This window comes from Phoenix dactylifera, unplaced genomic scaffold (genome assembly GCF_009389715.1).
Source record: "Phoenix dactylifera cultivar Barhee BC4 unplaced genomic scaffold, palm_55x_up_171113_PBpolish2nd_filt_p 001626F, whole genome shotgun sequence".
Classification (NCBI taxonomy): Eukaryota; Viridiplantae; Streptophyta; class Magnoliopsida; order Arecales; family Arecaceae; genus Phoenix; species Phoenix dactylifera.
In genome coordinates this window covers 76,838-82,775 of record NW_024068931.1, presented here as the reverse complement: position 1 = coordinate 82,775, position 5,938 = coordinate 76,838, and the positions used below count along the sequence as shown (strand labels likewise).

General features: G+C 38.3%; 1 pseudogene; it reads right to left on the bottom strand.

Annotated features, from left to right (window-relative positions):
- Nucleotides 1-1,109: 1,109 nt before the first annotated feature.
- LOC120108901 lies at nt 1,110-5,697 on the bottom strand (annotated as a pseudogene).
- Between the last annotated feature and the right edge of the window lie 241 nt (nt 5,698-5,938).

Sequence of the window (5,938 nt, the reverse complement as noted above, 5' to 3'; positions counted from 1 at the left end):
AGAAGAAAAGGAAAGGAAGGAAGAAGGAAGAAGGAAAGAGAAAGAAGAAGAAAAGGAAAAATAAATAAATAAAATAAGGATAGAAAAAAAGAAAAAAGAAAGGAAAGAAGTGAAGGTAGAAGAAAAAGAAAGAAAAGAAGAAAAGAAAGAAAGAAAGGAAGGAAGGAAGAAGGAAGAGAGACGGAGGATATCCACCAGGATGCATGACCGGAACCACTGTTAGAACAGGACGAGATAGCGGGACGTCCCATTCCATGGAGAAATTGGGACACCTTCATCCCACAGGATATAAAACCTTGGATTAGACTACCAAAATAGCAACTTTTTTACTTATTTGACTAAAGGCTCTAAATGCCAAAAATCGTCATAAGATCTAGACAGTCATAGAAAACCAAACTTGAGAGACAAGATAAAAGGTAAAAACCTTTGTCATATGTTGGCAGCTGTGCTAGTAACTAACTACTTCATACACAGATTATGTTGTGTTATAGCAAATAATAACATGCTACATGCAAGTTGGTGCTTCCGATTATGGGAGACTTAGAATTGGCACGCTCCTAAATAAAACAGTTATTAAGAACAATAGGCATATTATTTAAAGAAACTATGTTTCATGAGGACGTAACATTTGTATATGTATATAGAAGCTGACATAATCAAAAAATGCTCGGAATACATTATTGTCAGTTATGTTTCATAACATCAAAGAGAGGCTCAAGCTAAAAATTTAGAGATATCAGAAGGGATCCCACACACACACACACACACACACACACACACATAGAGAGAGAGAGAGAGAGAGAGAGATGCTACTTCACCATATTCCACATTTTAAATGAAATGTTACATGCTTGATAGGCATAATCTGCAATTCAATGAATTTTCTGCTCCAAATCAAAGTGATCAAGAGATTCATTAAGTTTTTTTTTTTGCAAAAGCATTGTGCCAGAAGTTAACACCAACACGAGACAACATCGCCAAAGAAATCCATAAAACCACTGAGTATTTCTTTTCCTACAAGTATTTCCTTTTCGAAAGGACAATATACAAAGGAGAAAGAAGGGAATTTATACTCCAAGGAGTTTATGAGTAAAAAAAAATCAAGCACTGAACCAACATGTTCGATAAAAGAAGTGCAAATAATAGGCTTTTAGTTAGGACAGGTTAATGCTTATGAAAATAAAGATGAAAAACAGAGTAGGTATCAAATAATCAATTATACCTTGTACAGGCTTAAAACTTCTGTTGTTAGCTTGGTAGCATCATACCATGCACGGCGGTTAATGACTTGAGTAATTTCAGTACGCAGCAAAGGACGGACCATGTGCTTCTTCCCCAGTGAAGTATGCAAGAGATTCGGGCAAAGGCAGGAACAACTTCTCTTGATAAGCTGGCAACTAACAAGTACGACTCCCTTGACTTCAATCTAAAAGATGCAAGCATTGAGTTCAGAAAACAAGCTAGCGGACCAGAAAAATTTTAAGAGATACCAAGCATCGCTTAGTAATTACTCTGCATAGGAGAAGTTTTTTTCAAAATAATGCTAAGTTCACCTAGCATTATATGCCTACAAATTCCATTCACATGATTTCTACATGTACGTCTCAGTGCAGACATAAATTAGCAAAAGGGTTTGGGCGTCTCAGTGCACGAGGCTCCTGCAATTGTGGGGGGTCTAGGGAGGGTCAGATGTATAAAGTTTACACCCGCATATGGAAGGGTTGTTTCCATGAAAGGGGTTAGATCACAATAATATAAGATATACCATCAAAGGCATAATCCTGTAACTCACATTGGCAGATTGACCAGAGGCATGTGCTTTTTCTGCAGCTTTCAAAGCAAGAAGGCCTCCATCATCATGTCCGACCAAAATCACAGATGAAAAGCCCAGCTCCAAGCAGAAGGAAATAAGAAGGTCAACCTACACATTGTTATGACAAAGGATCAACTCTTCAAAATCCATAACATGAGTAAAAACAAAGACCATATGTCAAAAACTATTGGAAGAATGCCTTGAATAACTGTCAAATGATGCAAAACCTACAGTTGTGCACATATGACACATGGCCATCAACTATTCTGGATTTCATGATATCTCGTTCCAAGCCACTTTCCAAAAGTTAATCCGAAGACTTAAAGAACTAATTACATTACTTCACATGTATAATTAAGAAAATTTATACATTACAAATGGAATACTAAGAAGATATGGAAAGAAAAACATATAAATAGCACATCTGGTAGGTAAACTAAGAAAATATGGTGAGAAAAGACATATCCAAGTTACACAGAAAATATCTCCACGAAAGAGATCTGCTAAAGCTTCCATCCTGTACTCCAACTGAGAATACCAACAACATAGATAAACAAAATAAACAAATATAAGTTTCTGGCAACAATTGATAACCTCTGACTTGTAAACCAAGTCGACCATTCTGAGGGAACAAGGCAGAGTCATTTGAAGAAGTAACCTAAATTCATCGAAGGATGATGTAAATCAGAAGGAGACAGTATAACAGTACCAAGAGAGAATGGATAGGACAAAAAATAAACAGAAATTGATTTTCTACTCTCATAAAAGGCATGAATAAAAATATACAATAAGGTTTTAATGTCTTAGAAATAATAAGTAAACAACTTCTCCTAAGGAAGCACTGAGCAACTGGAAAAGAGAGCCAGTAACATGTGCTAAAGATTCTATACATGTATGTATTTAGCTTTGCAAAAGACTTGAACGAACAGCAACATATGGAACTGGACATAAAGCGTAGAAGAATCACCTGGGATTCTAGCATGTATGGGTTTTGGTAATCGCTTGTCTTCCCAATCCTTCCTGCGTGGGCGAGACGTTAATCCCCACCCAGGCCGATCAAAGCCACAACTGTGCAGCCAATCTGCTGAGCCAACACACCCATCACATGCCTCCACGAGAACACACCTCCTCCAAACCCATGGACCAAGATCACAGCAAACTTCCCCCTATCCTCTACCCCGGTTCCCAGACTAACAGAACTAGATGAATATCCATCACTTTTGCCATCATCAAGGCTCAGAACAGGAATATCATCAGAGTGGAATGGAGGCGGAGTTGCAGATTCTGCTAATAGTGGTGCATACAGAGACGAATTTTGGAATTGGTTACTAAAGCTTCTGTTGAGACGATGGTGGCTTTTAGATGGAATGTCAAAGGCCTTTCAAGTTTAAGCCCTGCCGAGGAAAGGCTTGGTGGGCTCACATCAGGACTAGATTCATGGAAGGGTGAGGAGGTTAAAGAATAAGAGCTTGGTGAGTCAAACAGACTGAGCTTATAATGAACTGTAAGCCCATGACAGGCAATGAACAAGCTATCAATGTCTGCAAGAAAACTGATCGGAAGGTCGCGCCCATCACGAACTATTGCTTTTCTTTTCATTTCACTGTCACTCTTTGAATTTCTTCCACAAGGTGTGGGAGATCGAGGGATCTTATGGTAACCAGAAAACATATTCTTGCATGTGAGGACCTGATATATAGAATAAGAGGAATTTAGCTGTAATAAGATATGGATGATATTAACAGCATTCTATGCTCGACAAGACTAACACTTCAGAAGTCAAAAAGAAATGCAGAAAACAAATTCTTTTCTCAAAAGCAGTATTTTGATGACTTCATGATACTGGAAAAAAAAAACAGAAACTTGAAGTGCTGCTCTGTTTATATATTATATACTTGCAGTTAAAAAAGAAAATTGTATATCTATATAAGTAAGTTTACAAAGGATAATAGTATATAAAATAAATTCTGAAGTACAGATATAGGGGAAATATAGCACATAGAAGCATTTGAATCAAGAAAATAACAATTAGAAAAATGTACATGAAATGAACATACTGATTCTGTATCTACACGGTGAAACAAGAGCTTCCCGCCGTGCTCTGCAGCTTGTCCTGTAAGCAACTACAACATGACCAAGTGCAAAGACCAATGAAGAAAGGAAAGAACAGGCATCCCCCATGATTTTCTTAAATGCAGTCTCTCTCTCGCCAATGATGGTGAATGTTCAGGTTCTAACTCAGAGATAGGAGTGTAAACACAAGCCTTAACCGACAGGATGAGCACCGAAGCTAGGGAACAGAGTGTTACTATTCCAAGATATGGACCATGGGAAAGCTCAGGACCATCGCACAAAGAATAAACACCTGCAAGATGAAGATATGATCGTGCATGGGATATAAGTACTTGGAAAACCAAATGTATTGTCAAGGGATTTGAATCTGATCTTAAGTAGAATTTTTTTCTCTCATTATAATTAATCATTAATATAAAAGAAGAAGCAGAGATGGTTTACAGGTGAAAGAATATTCATTTTCTTTTTTTTCTGTTCATGAATAAAAAAATATGCTTTGAAATATGTTTCCACTTTGTAAAGTTCTAAAGAAATTTGGCAAATATCATACTGCCAAATCTTTAGAATTGTCATTAAGAAAAAAGGTATTTTTTTTAGTAATAAGTCTTAATCCACCACCATTTGTGTCGTTTAGATTAATTCATTTCATGAAAACACTTCATGTACCCAAAATAAATTTTATATATACACACACACACACACATATAGCGTGAAGATTGCCAACTTAAATAAAGAATAGCTAATGATTCATTGAAAAGGGATTTTTTCCCAAAAAGAGTCATAACGTGTTCCTTATTGAAAGAATTAAGCAAATAACAGAAGAGAGAAAGCAAGAGGAACAGAAAGAAAACAAAGCTTCATTGAATATTATGTTAAACAAGGTCTATGTGGGAGGAAAAAAAAAGAAAAAGGAAAGTCTTTCTAAGTTTTCAAACCTACAGATAGGTTTTGTGAGTAAAAAGTCCCAAAATTATTTAATACACGTTAAAAGAAATTAGGGTCTCGATTTTTACACCGCATTTCAATTCACCATTAGAGAAAGCTGTGAATATTTTCAACTTAATCCTATCTACAATTCAATTCGATGGGGGGAAAAAATAAAAGCCGTCTTCCAACAGAAGTTTAACCCTTTTCCGGAAGAAAAAAAAGGGAAAACTATGAACATTGAGGAAAAGTTTAAAATAGCTTTAAAAAGACCAAGAGAAAAAGCAAAGCTCATGAAGAGAAAAGAAGAGGAGGAAAGAAAGACGAGAAAAAAAAAAGGAAAATAAGAAAACTTCTTTTTCTGTCAAAGCTAAAAAAATTGTTAACTGGTAATCATTTACAACAAAAGGCCAAAGATGATTTCCCTTCCAATTCTGAAAACTAAAAGCCATCTTCTGTTCATGAAAACCAAGCACCAATTCTCATTCGAGAGAAGATTAATCATACCAATCATGTTGGAAAACGAACCCAAAAAGTAAGATCGCGAAGTAATATCAAAAATTCCAATACGTTCTCGGCCAGGCTACTATTTCTGATTTGCGCGACAATATCATCAGGAATCAGCCAAGAAAAAAAAGATCGGAAAGCAAACCAACGGAGTGAGGAAGAGCAAGCTATACATGTGATTATAAGAGATCGGATGATGGAAACGAGAGGTATATCCATGAGCGAGCTCTTGAAGCCGTATCTCTCCATGTGGTCCTTGACGCGTAGCACCTTGCGCACGCGAACCTCGACGCCAGCGCCAGCGACACCCGGTCCACGTCCCCGACGGCCACGAGCACCGGCGCCGACGAAACGAGCAGCGACGCCACCATCGTCAGCATTGAAGAAGGCCGTCCTACAGGCCCCTCCGGACCCTCTCGAGATTCCCCTTTCCCCCGGTGGCCATGGCCGCAGCTCCCGTCGGAACGCCGCCAGAAACCAGACCCCCTCTCCCGGACTCCCAATCGATCACTCCCTCGTCGTAGAGCTCGCGAGAATCAGCAGCGGCGGTGTGGGAGAGTACAGCGGGAGAGGAGAGGCCCGAATCTGGCGAAACCCTAGCCGGCGATGAGAAGAGATCGG